Source organism: Rattus norvegicus, chromosome 8, assembly GCF_036323735.1.
Source record: "Rattus norvegicus strain BN/NHsdMcwi chromosome 8, GRCr8, whole genome shotgun sequence".
Lineage (NCBI taxonomy): Eukaryota > Metazoa > Chordata > Mammalia > Rodentia > Muridae > Rattus > Rattus norvegicus.
This window is the reverse complement of record NC_086026.1, coordinates 57,984,251-57,999,322: the sequence shown is the minus strand read 5'-3', so window position 1 is coordinate 57,999,322 and position 15,072 is coordinate 57,984,251. Positions and strand designations below refer to the sequence as shown.

At 47.5% G+C, this 15,072-nt stretch overlaps 1 protein-coding gene and 1 long non-coding RNA gene across 4 annotated transcripts in view; one reads left to right on the top strand and one right to left on the bottom strand.

The window, feature by feature from the left end:
* Zbtb16 (zinc finger and BTB domain containing 16) overlaps nt 1–15,072 on the top strand; it is a 187,622-nt gene that overhangs the window by 74,185 nt on the left and 98,365 nt on the right.
* Nucleotides 9,830–12,923, bottom strand: LOC120094144 (uncharacterized). The gene is made up of 3 exons (XR_005488153.2): nt 12,409–12,923; nt 11,806–11,934; nt 9,830–9,984 (listed from the first exon to the last, which is right to left on the bottom strand). It is a non-coding gene; the product is annotated as an uncharacterized LOC120094144 (long non-coding RNA).

Sequence of the window (15,072 nt, the reverse complement as noted above, 5' to 3'; positions counted from 1 at the left end):
GGCAAGGACCACTTAGGCAAACACAGTTCTTCAGGTAGGTTCATGGAGAATGTAGCAAGCAAAGTGTGGTGTGTCAAGCACAGGATGAGGAACCCGAAGGGACCAGGATAAGAGGATGCATGACAGCTGTTGGCCAGCGTTGGTCTTCAGGCCCAGGCCCTAAACCAGTGGTGTGAGGAGGGCAGGAGGTGGCTCTTAAGGGCCAGGTATGGATTTTAACTGTGGGGGTGGGGGACAGACTGTGTGACTAAGGGGTGGGTAGGATTTGCTATTTCAGTCTTGGTAGACTTTAGAATTTTGCAGCAGAGGCCAAGGAAGGATGTAAGAACTGAAAGAAGGAGGGATAGAGGTTTGGAGGTGGGCGTGACCCCAGATGGCAATAATCTTACATACAGAAAACAGGCTATTTTTTGCATAGGTTGCTTGGAGCTTCCACGCAAAACTTCTGGTATTCTTCATGCTGCCTTAAGCTTTGGAACTCCCTTTTCTTGTCACCTCTCCCTTGTTCCTGTTGGATATATAATGTCTTGCGTTCCCTGCTTGACTATAGATTCTTGGCTGACATAGCCAGTATGACATGTTCCTCTGAGAGCCCTTCACTGCGGCTGGCCACATACCTTGGCTTGGTAGACAGCTAGAATGACTGGAAAGACTATTGCTCCCTCCTCTCTCCTCAGGGGAGCCGCTCACATATACTCACTGTTTTCTTACCTGTCCCAGGCCAGTATCTATCTTAAAAGGAGGCAGGCGCCAGCCTCTTCCTCTTCTCAAAGGGATTCTGTAAGGATTTATAACGTGTGCATCAAGAAACCTCGGTGGGCGTGGAGAAATGGAGCCATTGCAACAATATGGGAAGACTGTACTCCAACCCCAGTGGAGAAACTTTGAGGCCTACACTTAAAAAAAATAAGAAAATAAAAAAAGAAAATAAGAAATTGTGTGTGTGTGTCTGTCTGTCTGTGTACCTGTCTGTCTCTATGTGTATCTGTGTGTGTGTCTGTCTGTCTGTGTATCTGTCTGTCTCTATGTGTATCCGTGTGTGTGTCTGTCTGTCTGTCTCTATGTGTATCCGTGTGTGTGTCTGTCTGTCTGTCTCTATGTGTATCCGTGTGTGTGTGTCTGTCTGTCTGTCTGTGTACATGCACAGGTATGTTTATTCTTACACACATATGCAGGAAGAAGCCAGAAGGGGGCGTCAGAGTCCTCTGGAACTGGAGTTACAGGTGTGAGCTGCCTGCTGAGGATGCTGGGAACGAAACCCAGACCTCTAGAAGAGCAATGGGCACTCTTCACCATTGATCCGTCTCTCCAGCCTGTGGGCTGGCACTTTTGATTCATAGTCTTCTATTACTGACTGGTCAAGGTAGCTCCCCAGTTCTAAAGAAGAAGAAGGGCTAGCATCCAGTTCCCTGGCATTTCTTGGTTTCCTCTTTCCCGCTGGTTATCGTTACTGCACTCCCTTCCTGTCTGTTCCTTTGCGCATACCGCTGGTTTGTTCAGGTGCTTGTTGGCCTTTTCTTTGCAAACGGGAAAACCTGATTTTACTATAATTCTTCCCGATGACTCTCTAGATGTAACATGCTTACTTCATCTGCTCCTCCACAGTTCAGATAGTAAACAACTGTCCCCTAGAGGTCTCCTCTCCCCTCCCCACCCCCTGTCCCGCCCCAAGACCAGCAGTTTGCTCATCCGGATGGTAAGAGGTGGTATGTGGAGGTGGGCGGGGAGGCTCACTTGTCCACATGTGTGTGGGAAGGGTTCTAGGGAGAACGCCCATTTCTGTAATATATATTACTAGGATCCAGCCACAGAATTTGACTGAGCACGTTGGCAAGTGGCCAAGCACAGTAACTGGCAGGAAGGGCCTGCCACTTCAATATTCTCGAAAGAAATCCAGTTTTCCATGAATGGGAGGCTGTGAAGGAGGTTGGAGAAGCAAATGCCTGGCTTGTCTCCAAGACCAGATGTTCTGTAGTGCCATATGTCATGATGGGAAGGCTAGCGTTGGAGCTTATAGAGCTTGTCAGGCCCACACTCTTGAGCTACAGTCCTTCCTTAGCTCTTTCTCCCTGCTTTCCTGCCCCGCCTCTGTGGTTCGAACCCTCCCTACCACTGCGGGCTTAGATCTGCTGGACTTGGCTTGTATCCAGGGAGCTAACCTTAGCCAGGAGGGATGCTGAGTGACTGGGCAATGCCTGCTGGATCCTTAGTATCGGCTCAGCCCAGTCTTGCCCACCTCCCAAAGGAAGCCTTTGCCGATTTTATTTATTTATTTTCCTTACTCAGCCTGGGTCTTGTGGTCATTAGGACACAGCATCCAAACTGCTGTGACTCTTGTCAATGGTGTCTTCATTCCTCCTCTCTCAAACTCTCTCCCTCTCTCCCTCCTTCCCTTCCTCTCTCCCTCCTTCCCTCCCTCTCTCCCTTCTTCCCTTCTGGATGAGTGTGTGTGTGGGGGGGGGAGCATATGTGGAGGCTGAAGTTGGCATCAAAGGTCTTTCTCAGTCACTCTTTACCTCATATTTTGAGGCGGGGTCTCTCACTGAACCTGGAACCACGTGTTCAGCTAGTGGATGGCCAGCGAACCCCTGGGAGCCTCCTGTCTCAGACTTCGTAGGTTCTTGAGAGAAAGGGGACTCTTGAGTGATTTTGCTTCCCACCACATGGAATTGGTGGTGTGGTCACCTGCAAAAAGGGGACAAAGTAACATGGCACAGCCCTTCTACTGCACACTCTCGCTGACGTCTCCTCTCGGTGGCCATGGTGGCATGCTGAACCAAATAACAAAAAAGAGCAAGCAGGGGTAACAAACAGAAGCAGAGGCTGTTTGGGCTCTTTCGGGCTTTCTATCCCGGTCATTTATGATCTGTGGAGCCAGGGACCTTTAGAAATAGAAGAGTCTTCTTCCACCGTCTTACGAGTATCTTGTGTGGCCATTTTGTTCTGGAAGGCTGACCTAATGACTATCTTCGGAAATACCGTCATTCTCAATTTAGAATTCGGGCACCTCATTCCTCTTTCTCCACTTCCGTGGTTCCTGCCCATACCAAACCTTCTGCTCCCAGCTAACTAAGAAGGGTTTTGGCGACTCTGGAGTGGCGTAGCATTGCGAGCAAAGTCGCTGGTCCTGTATGCCATGATCCCGCCTAACCCAGCTCAGGTTCCCGCCTCCGTTCCTACTTTTCCACGAGACCGCTTGTGATGAGTCAGGCCAGTCTCCTGAACACCCCTCTAGCTCAGCTCCAGTCTTAGACACCAAGGGGTTTCCGTTGTTGACACGACCTGGGTGGGTAGAGCTATTCCACGTAGAAACCCCTGAAAACAAGCTCTGCTCTGCCCTCTCCTCAGTGCCATTTCAGCTCCAGCACCCACAGTTTCTCTGTTCCTCTTTTGTGTACATGTTGGACATATTTGGATTTTTTTTTTTTGGCGTATTGACACATCCAATACTTCCTCCTTTTTGGATCCCTTCCGTCATCTTCTCTTGCCTCAGTCTCTTTTTTTTTTCCATGTGTGTGTCTTGGGATTTCATTAGTGGTCTATTACTGGGACTATAGACTGGTCCCTCCCTGGGAGGGAGCAAGACCGATTCCCTCCCTGTTCGAGCAAGACCGATTCCCTCCCTGTTCATCAGCCCACTCACTCAGGACTCTCATCACACGCAGTCCTTCTTTAGCAGCCTAGTGAAGTAATGCTGCCCTTTCTGCGCCCTTCTCACAGGCCAGCAAACTGAGAATCCCAAATCCACTGTAGACCTGAGATTTGAGCGTAGCAGGGCAGTACCAGAGTCTGGCTTCCTAGCCTACTGCACTGTCTTCTTAATCATACCAGGCTCTCTCACCCAACTATCTGCATTGCGATGGGCAAGCTGTTTTCGTTCTGTGTTTCAGTTTTCTCCTCAGCAAAATGGAAATAAAAATAACCGGTGCTTCATGCGATTGTTCTGTGGGACAGAATGGGAAGAAACGGGAAAATGCAGAGGAGGACCGTTGTAAGAGCTTAGCTGTGTGTTTTACAAGTTTCTATTCACTCTTCTTACCGATATCCTCTTAAGTATTATTATTTGCGTTCTTTGTTTAAAATCACCTCTTGTGTGTCTCTGGCCTCTTTGTGAGACTGTGGATGAGACAGTCCAGGTCTCTGTACATGGTAGGCAAGTCCTCCTCTGACAGAGCTCCACCAGCACTCTCTTCGGGTCATCATAGCATCCAAGACAGTGTCGTACACCCAGCTTGTGTCCAGAAAATGCTTCATGTTTTCGAGCAAAGGTGCTGGGTCTCCTAGAGGTGCCTGGGAGACAAACTCGTGTGTGTTGCTGTCTTTGCAGCAGATGCTGACTGATCTCAAGTTTGTCTTTGCCAGTGTCTAGCCTCAGCAGGCTCAGCAGTGTGGTGGTGGTGGTGGCTGGGGGTAAAACCTGGTAGGGTCGGTAGAGGCTGCCGTCCACAGCCCGCTTGTTGCCGGCAAACTTTTCCCTTCCCACCCCCTTCCCGGTAGCCCTGTGCCCTGCCAAGCCTGTGCACAAGCCTTGAAATGACAAAGTACCCTTTAGTTAATTGCACAACGGATTGCCTAGAGTTAAAAGTTCTGATTTATATGACTATCGCTCTAACTGCTCAATAACACAGGCCTGTAATCTACTTTCATTTCAAACAGAACGGTGATTTATAGGGCAGCATGCCGCTTTAGCTCAGAAATGAGGTGTTCAACATATGCTCTGTTGACATAAATTTGGAATTTATCGCTGTTGTCAAAACTGCCTGTTGGACAAAGGTGGGTATTAAGGCAATAAATGGCTCAGAATAGTTTTCTGTCACATTTCCTAACCATTGTATTCCGTCTATTTGAGGGAAAAATATATACTTAAAAGTAATCAAATGTCCAAAATCCATGCATCTTGTTTTGAATGGAGAGAGAGAGAGAGAGAGAGAGAGAGAGAGAGAGAGAGAGAGAGGCGGGGGGGGGGATGCAGGGGCAGTGGGGGTGGAGGGGGCGAAGAGACGTGGGGAGGGGGAGGGGCTGGTGTGGGCAATGGTGAAGGAAAGCATTTTGTGAAGTTATGGTCCATTTAAGAGATTCCACTTTGCTTCCTCTCCCATCCCCATTAGGAGGTAGGCTTTCCTTTCTCATTTACAAAAAGGGGGGGGGGAGAAAAATGAAAGCTCATTAAATAAAAATAGTGAAGGACATTTTTATGGGTGGGCTTAAAGCCAGCACTGTCAGGGAGGAGTTAGCGAGTGGGGCTTGGAGGGAGGCAGGCAGGGATTTTGTTTATGGGGAAATAAAGCCACCAGCTGGGGTTGGGCTCTTTGCTAGGTTGGTGAGCAGCGTTAGCCTTTCTCCCAAATGCTCTCTTCAAGCTCCAGGTTCCCGTGGACTGGGTGAATATTTAATTGGCGACTGGTGGCAGTGAAGGAGCTGGTGGGCATTGTACCCCAACCAGGTCCTGATTGATTTATTATCCACCGTGTGATCAATACCCACCAATCACTGAGCCATCCACTCAACAACGTGTCTTCGAGGTAGCCATTATTCCCGTGCCCTTTGTTGGACTTGAGAATTCAGATAAATAAGGCAAGCTGTCCTCTGGTTACCCATCTAGGAGGAAAGAGAGAGAAGACAGCAAGTGGAGGCTCACCATTGCCTCTTGTGTAACCAAAGACATGCAGGCCAAGGCAAGGGCTGTGGTTTTAGGCAGGGAGGCACTAGGAAAGATGATACTAGCCCATGTGGCCCTTTGAGAGCATGAGGTCCCTCCTGGGGAGACACGAGGTCTTGGGAATTACACTACCATGGTAGGACTTTATTTATCTGTTTGTTTGTTGAGACAAGGTCTCACTGTATATCGCTGGCTGGCCTGGAACTTAATGTGCAAACAAGGCTGGCTTTGAACTCAGAATGTCACCTTCCTTTACCCTCCAAAGTGCTAGGATTAAGGGTTATGTGCCACCACGTCCAATGGCTCTCTATTTTGTTAATATATGATATTTTGTTGGCATACAGGTGACTATTGACATACAATCGCTGGGTTTTGTGTATTGTGTAATATATATATTATTATACATATTATTGTTGTTGTTGTTGTTGTTATTGCAATGCTACGAATTGAACCGAGGGCCTTGCTCTGCTACTGAGCCACGTCCTCAGATCTGTCATATGTTATAAAAAGCAGAGCCCTGAACCCTGTCGCCACAGCATCTTAGCACAGAGTTACCAGGGCAGGCAGTAGGCAGGACTGGATGACATAGTGAATGGTGTCAGTCAAGGTTAAAAATCTATCTCCCTTCTTTATCCCCAGTTTCAAGATAACAACATGCAGTCACTTGTGGGCTGGTGTGCACCATGCTGAGAACGAAAGCAGGCAGATCCAGGGAGCTGCAGCAGGGCTCTGTGGCTTGGGCCACAGCTGCTCCTTGGGCCCTAGTTCTGTCTGGGTTTTATGCATGGCGTATGAGCTTGTCAGGAGGCAGAGGAGCATGTGAGCTGCCTGGTACTTCTCAGGAAAACGAGGCCCAGCGGGGAAGAGGATGCGTATTTGTTGCCTTTATTTTATTTTTCCTTTTATCTCTGTCCACATACTCGGACCATCTCAAACGCTGATAAATGTTCTCACTCTCCCTCATTCTCTCTCTGTGTGTATTACACACACACACACACACACACACACACACACACACACACACACACACACAGAGTGTTCATTCTCTGGCTCATATGTGCGCCTCACATGTATACAGTCTTGTGCACCCTGAATATGGACACCAATTGTAAACCCCCCTCTGTGTGGCTCACCCCCCACCCCTTTGCCACCAACTCCTGTCCTTTTCACACAAAGCTCCCCGTTGGGAAAACTCATAATTTTTACACCACACAGTCTTGACTGGCCATTGCTGGAATTACTGGCTCTTTGAAGTGCTTTCTGGTGGGGCATTTACAGGCTGTTTTAATTACCTGCAGCTTGCAAAGGGCCTTGCTTGCTCCCTGCCTTTGTTTGTTTGTTCTTTGTAAGGAATCGGTGCAGAAAGGGAACGTGCTGCCGCCTTCCGCACAGAGAAGAAGGGGGCAAGAAGTTTAGGACCCATTCACAGAGCTTCCCTGAACCTCCTGCTTCAGGATGCTCTGCCCCCTGAGGCAAGCTCAGGCAGAGAGGGCAAACTTTACTTGTGGCTTGCCCAGCTGCCAACTCTGTGGGCCCCTCTCTTAGAATTTGCCGGGTATTTTGTTGGTTTCGTTTGTATGTTTTTGGGGATATCTGTCTGTGCATGCACGTAGGCCGTGATGCCAAGGTTGAATGCAGGGCCTTATGTGTGCTGAGCAAAACGCCCAGCTGCGGAGTTCCACCGTCAACACCACCCATTTTCATTTTTAAGCATTAAGTCTGCTTTCAGACCTCCCAGCTGAGACAGCAGGGCTGTGAAATCACACAGCCCACTGTTGACCAAATCAAAGTCGCTCACACTTGAGCCAGGACCCCTTTCCGATTTTTCAGCTAAATCTCTTTAAGGAATGGCATCGTTACATTATTGAGTCTGGACTTGAGATTCGGGGACAGGTTTGAAATAATACACGTGACGGTGGCACTCGGTTTGCGCCGTGTGGCGTTTCCTTTCCTTGTCTTCATTCGTTTTCCTATTTGCTGCTTTTTTTTAAAAGGACTCTTTCAGGGGCTGGAGAGATGGTTCAACTCTAAAGAGTACTTGCTGATCGTGCAGAAGACCCACGTTCAGGTCCCAGCACCCACATGGCAGCTCCCAACCATTTATAACTCCAGTTTCAGGAGCTTCAACCACTCTTTTGTCACCTCCGTGGGCACCAGGTGCACACATCATGCTCATACATACATACATGTAGGCAAATGCTCATATGCATAAATAAAAATCTTAAAAACCTTTATAAAAAAATTAGAGTGACTCTTCGGGGTTCCTGCTGAGCCCGAGCGTAGCCTGTCCTCTGTGCATGTAATGAGCTAGCATGCCAGGGGGGCACGGGGCTTCATCCCTTTACACCTGCCTACATGGCAGAGGGAATCTCTGTTCATTTCATCTAAAGCCGTGTTGTGCAGTTGGAAGCCGTGAACCTTGCTGATGGATATGTTGACTGGCTCCTCAATGTGGTAAACGTGGAGGATGCGTGATGACCGCCACCAATCCATCTTTAGATACATACCCGACAGAGGCGAAACGGGTCGAGGACAGGTTAAAGCTTCAACGCTGGTGCTCATGGCAGTGTGTGTGACATTCACAAGGCTGAAACAGCTGCCTACCCGTCGTCTGGTGAAGGGACACACAGGGCGTTGTGTGTACATACAAGGGCATGTTATTCTACTCTAGGGGAGAAGGAGGTAGCCTACATAAGTCTACTCTGGAAGAAACTCGAACAAGTGTGTCCTGTGAGAGAGGTGAGATCTAAAGGGGTCCATCTTGTAATGGCTTTCACATCAGGGACATGTTCACGATGGGCGAGTTCAGAGAGGAAGGTAGGTGTAGCTAGAGGCTGGGCTTGAACAGAAGAGGGGAGGGCAAGCATTGTTAGTGTAGGGAAAACATTCTAGAATTAGATATCAGTGATTGGAGCATACGTCTGTGAACATACTAAAGGCACGCCCTCTCAACAGTAGACTTTAAAAGGGTAAATTGTAGGGTATGTGGATAATATCTCAATAAAATTCTGTTTAGAAATACCCACTGACTGCGTCCCAGGATCCCTGCCAGGTTCTGACAGCGCACCAGATAGCTTCTGCCTTGACAAGGCTTACAGTCTTGGTGAGATAAAGAACAGCTACTGCCCATTGTGTGCCTGCAGGGAGTGTTAGACCCTGGAAGGAGACGAAGAAAGTGCAGTTAGCTGCAGAGCACTGCTGGTATAGATAGAACCCCGGCAGGCTGTGGCTCTGGCACAGTCCGGCTTTTGTGGGAGCTGGCACACGGGTGCGTAGCAGACACACTGTGGACATTGGTAGGGAAAGGACCAACATGGTTTCCCTGTGGTGCATCCTGAAGCCTGTGTGAGATGATCCTGGGAGTAGAGTCTGGAGCCCATTGTTCTACCTCTTTGCCTTGAGGCTTCCTTGTGCTTCTCTGTAGCTCAGGTGGGGGAGTCTAATCCAGTGTGTCTTTTCTGGTTGCTGGTTTTCAGGAAGCCCCTTCAGTGTGAAATAAGGTGCACTCTCCCTTTGGGATTAAATAACCTGAGGTGACTTGATGACTTGATTGTGGGCACTTCTCCTCCCCCTCTCTTCCTCCCTCTCTCCCTCCCTCCTTGCTCCTTATCTTTCTTCCCCTCTTCCCTGTGTGTGTGTATGTGTCTGTGTGTCTGTGTGTCTGTCTGTGTGTGTGTGTGTCTGTCTGTCTGTCTGTCTGTCTGTCTTCCAACTGGTTCTCACTGTGAGCAGTCCTGGCTGACTTACAACTCTATGTAGACCAGGCTGGCCTCAAAGTCAAGACATCCCCTGCCTCTGGAGTTCTAGAATTCAAGTTTTTTTTTTCCTCATTGTTCTAGAAGAAACTGAGGTTTGGGGGACCTGGTAGGTTTTCTTTTTGTTTGTTTGTTTGTTTTGTTTTTTTTAAGCAACAATCTGCTCAAAGCTGACAAATCTCAATCTCTCTCAAAACCAAAAAAAAAAAAAAAAAAAAAAAAGGAAAAAAATTCTGCCTCCCCCTCCTTCATTAAAATGACAATAATTTCCCCACTGTGATTTGAATGTGATTTGATGTCCATAGAGATAATCTGCCCGGCTCATCTCTGATGTTCACAACTGAGGTAGAGAGCCTGGCTCTCCAGCTCAGAATCCTCATAGAAAAGTAATTTAATTTTCAGTGTAGTAAGCGGGAAGGACGAGGCAATATAGATTAAAGGGGTTTTCAGAGTGGTTTAATTCCGAAGGCATGGGCTTGCAGGGGCTTTCAGAGGCCCCGTTATTCTCCACAATGGTCCGACTTTGCAGATGGGTACCTGGGATTCACCGGCAGCATCCTGGTCCCCTGGCTGAAGTGGAAACCCAAGAAACAATTCCTGATAACCAAGAGGCAAAGACATCTCCCACACCCAGGCAACACTGGGAGATCACCAAAGAGTGTAGAGTTTTGAAAGCTGTTTTCATAGGAACTGGCTATTTGTGCTGGAGAAAAACCTTGTATGGGAGACAGAGAGAAAGATTTAAAAAACATCAAGCCCGGCACATCCATAACCGTAGCCTGATTCCCTTATAGGGCCCTGAGGAACTGGAGAGAATGCTTTGGATTTATTTTTGTTTCTCCTGGGCTGACACCATCTAGTATGCACCACGGTACCCTGTTTTGGGTTTGGAAGAAGCTCAGGCACGCGATAAATCTTGAAGCTTTTTACTATTTTTCTCTTCTCTCATTTTCTTTTTCTTTTCTTTTTTTTTTAAAAAAAAACACACACACACAACTTTTCTTCTTTGTTAAAAGAAAAACTACAAACGTGTGTATTGATTCCTGCCGTCAGATCTTAACTGCCTTGGCTGTAATACCTTGCTTACATCTGCCAGGTTTTTGTGCAGTGTTGCAACATCTCCTTAATCCAGTGAGCATAAATAGAACATTTCAGTCATATTTGGCTACCAGCAACTTCACAGATAAGCATGCTAAGACCTTGTTGAAAGAGACTGTATGTGATTGTGCGCGATACCATCAGCCCAGAGCCCAGAGCCCAAATGAAAAACTTTTGTTCTTGGTGAAATTTGTTGATCGAGATATTTCAAATAAATGACTTGGGAGAACTCAATATTTTAAAACAAGTGTAGGTTATATAACAGCCAGGAGCCCAGGCCACCCAATGCTCAGAGGCCCTCAGGGACCATCTTAGAATACTTCCTCAGGGAGATAGATTAGCATGTTACATGCCATTTCCTATACCGCCCTTCCTTTCAATTTCCCTCTCTTTTCCTTCAGTTTTCTTGAGACAGACTTTCATTATATACAGCCTTGACTGACTGGAACTTCCTGTGTCTCTCAGGTTGTCCTTGAACTCACAGAGATCCACCTGCTTCTATCTCCCAACTACTGAGATTAAAGGCAAAGACTATCACCACCTGCCTTCCACCTTATCTTTTAAAACAGAGTCTCACTGAATGCAGAGCTCATAACTGCGTAGGTCAGCTAGCTAGCAATAGCGAAGGATCCACCCATCTTTCCCACCTTCCCAGTACTAGGCTCACAGACATACGAGACCTCACACCTCTTTCATGTAGGAGCTGGAGGTCTTTACCTACAGAACCATCTCTCCAGGTTCTCTGATGCTTTTTGAAGCATAGGACTCTCCCATCCCCTCAGTAGTCGGCCAGATAGGAGTCAGTGATGTATGAATGGCTTTCATTCTGGGAGCCCATAAAAGGGATGGAGAAGAGATTTCTCTTTTGGGCAACAGGCAGCGTTATCCTTGTACTGAAGTGGGTGGATATGTGTATAGGGGGAAGGCAGGTGTCTCCATCTCCCACATTTTCTCTTCAAATTCCCTTTTTGGTTTGTTTCCGTCGTTTAATGGGGGGGAGGCATTATACATTGCATAATGAAACCCTTTGCATGTGATGCGGACCCTTCATGAATGGGGGGTAGAGTACAGCCAGTGTCGCCTGTGTCGGCCCCACCACCTTGCAGTTTGTGGAGCTGACTAGCAAGAACCCAAGAGATCATCTTGATCTTGTCTTGTTTTGGCTGCAAAGATGGAAAGGCGAAGGCTGGAGAGACAAGAGGTTTGACAAAGAGTGTCTGTTGTCTGCTCGGATACCTGGAGGGAAAACCGCATGTCCTGCTCAGTTGATGCATATGCCTGGTCAGCACATACCTTCTAGCTAGATGACTCTTGAGAAGGCATGGCTCCTTGGTGTTCCTTCTCCTTCCCTCACAGAGACTCCAAATCAACCAGAATGGCCCCTCGTCTCGCATCCTCTGCGAGCCTGCATCCCTAGGAAACCTGCAGCAGGGAAAGTGTTAACCAGTACTGCTAGTTCTCGGTTGTTTTTAAAATCGCTTCTTTGAAATCCTTGGCTTTTATTAGTATATTTACTTTATGGCATACATAAAGATCTGTATTAAAAAATAAATTGTGTTGTAAAAGCATTGGGTAATGTTTATTAATATTGACTAGTCAGAGAGCCACGAACTATATTGCTAGAAGGATAATTTGTAGTAATACCAGCTATGCATGTGAAGCTTGTCAAATGACTATCTAATCTCCACATTTTTAAAAAGAAGCGGTTGAAAGGATAATTTCCCTTCTGTTTGGAGGAAATGAAAGGGACCCATGCCTTGCTGAGGCTGGAACTGTCCTTTCTCCCCGCCCTACCCCCACCCCGGCTCAAGCATGTTCTCCAATGCCAGACAGGTGCACGGGACTGCAGGGCAGTGGCCAGGTGTCTCCCTCTGTCTTAGAGCAGCTAGAGACCACCTCGCTAGAAATCCCGTGTCACCGTCTGCTTGAGTCTGCGTTGAAGGCGGAGATGGAACCATGATTCTTGTCCTTAAGCTTGGAGTTCTGAGGAACATAGAAACAGCTTAGTCTTGAGTGATGTATATAGCACAGTGGCACCGGGAATGACTAATGACCCCGCCTGGAATATGACACAGCTGGTGACATTAAGAAACATTCTCTGGGAAGATCTAATGTCACCCTTAGAAGGTAGGGAACATTCATCAAGTGTCCTTGGGCCCCGTGCAAAGCTTGCTTTGGTTTAGGGTGCAGGTCTGTGGTAGTGCTTACTGTTGGAAGGGTTCCTTTCCCATGAAGATCCATGCAGAAGACTGACATGCTGGTGCATGCTGTAATCTCAGCATTCAAGAGGCTGAGGCAGGGGGATCATGAGTGTGAAGCCAACCTGAGCTAGAGTGAGGTCAAGGTGAGTCAGGGATCACATAAGTAGACCCAAACCTTGTGTCAAAAACAAAAACAAACCAAGGAAGTGGACAGGCACCAAACCTGCAGAAAATGCAGGAGGCTGGGCTGGGTGGTATAGATAACCACCGTTTCCCTGCCAGTTGGCTTTGGAGAGGACATTTCTGATGGGCTCATCTTTGTGCCAGCACTTCCTCAGAATACTGTTGGCTGGTTGACCTTTGACCTGTCATGCGAAATAAGGGTCTGTGAGCCTCAGACTTGGGACTTTAAAAAAAAAATCCACGACAGTCTAAAGGAAAGTGAAAAGGCCCAAGATTGAAGTCTTTTTCCTCTCTCAGTTTAGCTACTGTTTAGAAAGGTGAGTGAGCCCAGCCAGGTTTTACAGCCATTCTGGGAGCCTATTTCTTTTGGTACTGGAAGCTTTGGCCTAGTTCATGTTGTCCCCACAGGGAGAGGTTGGCTGGGAGTCAGTGTTTGTTGACAGAGAGGCCCAGCAGGTTTGCATGGGGCTAGCTTCCCTCTGTAAGTAGAGGGCCTTTGAGAGGGTTGTTGCTCACATGGGCTTCAGGCTTTTGAGGACGAGTTTAGACCTGGGTCTGGATGTCATTCATATATACTTCTTGAGGCTGTCTTAGAATCACCAAATGGGTCAAATCCTGTCAACTTGACATAACCCAGAATCCCCTGGGAAGAAAGTCTCCATGGGGGATTGTCTCCATTGGGTTGGCCGGTGTGCGTGTCTGTAGATATGACCAGCTGCTTCTAGCTCCTCATGCCGTGACTTCTCTGCTATGATGGACTTGAACCTGGAATTGTGAGCAGATATAAACTACGTTCTCCCACTAATATGCTTTTTCACCAGAGTAACCAAGATAAAACTAGAACACATGGCTGTGAGATTAGAAGGCCCTAGCTGGGGTTCTGGGTTGCAGACCTGTCACCCTCTCTGCCCCGGAGGCTGAGACCATAGGAAGACAGGGAGAGTTTAAGGCAGCGTGGTAACCTAGGGAGATCCTGCATCACAATGAAAACACCTAAAGAGGGTACATGCTCAAGGTTTTTAGTCCACCAAAGCAAACAGAGCAAAATTGCCAGTGTCAAGGGGCTGTCATAAGCAGTTCAGTCTCTGGGCAGGCCCTGAGTGAATTGAAGGCCTTATTGGCCTGGTCTGAGCTTTAGTTCAGAAGATATATTAGTTAACTGAGAATGGGTAAAACATTGTCCAGTGTCTGGTTGTACATTCTCTTCCAGTGGCCTGTCCTAGTTCCCTAATGGCATGGTTCCCTGTTCTGATCTCTTCTCCCCCCAAACTCACGGGTCACACTATTTCAGCTTCCTCTTAGCAGAGTGAGGGAGTGAAGTCCCTGGGCTAGTGGAACTGAGAGCTTTTCTCTTAACCTTTCTTGCTTGTGGGTAAGTCCCATCTTTGCCCTTTATCCCTATACAAAACACAAGAAGGAATAAGGCCTCGAGCTCCCTCATCCCCCCAATCCAGAAGCCAGAGCCTCTAGTTTTTCTTTTTTCGTTTGTTTATTTTTTTGTCTTTTTCTTGATGATGCCGTGAAGCCCCTCCTCATCCTGAAGTGGACTACTCCTGGAGAGGGCAAGCATGCAGGGCTCTCTAAGATTAGGGCCAGCTGTCTCTGGGGACTGAGGTAGGGAAGACAGGGCAGGTCACTCCTTGATAACACGCATGTTCTTATGCTGTCCCTTTTGAGCTGGGTTGATGGAAGCCTATTCTGGATTCATGAGGTTGGTCTGAAGCTCAATGTTTATCATTCCAGAAAACTACCATAGGCCTTCCTTGTATGGATGTCTGGAGACACGAGATAAGGTCTGGTTCTGGAATGGAGGCTGCCTATGTAGCTGTTGTATTCAGATTATTTCTAGGACAAACAGAATATACCTATACCTGGTTTTCCTAGAGGGGCTTCTTTGACCTTGGACAGTGCCTTTAAAATGGGTCTTAGGAAGCAAAGGCAAGGTAGGCATAGCATCTGTTATTGAACATCAGTAGTTGAAAACAGATAGGATCTTCGTGATTCGAAGATTCAGTGAGCACAGACATGTCCCAGTGACACCGTGGCCAGAATGGTTTTATTAGCGAGAGCTGCTGCAAGGGAGAGAGTGGTGAGAGAAAATGAGTCCTTCTCTTGTGTTGCTCAAAGGTTCAGATTTGTTAAGATAAAGTTCCACATAGTGATTCTCTTTCTTGGG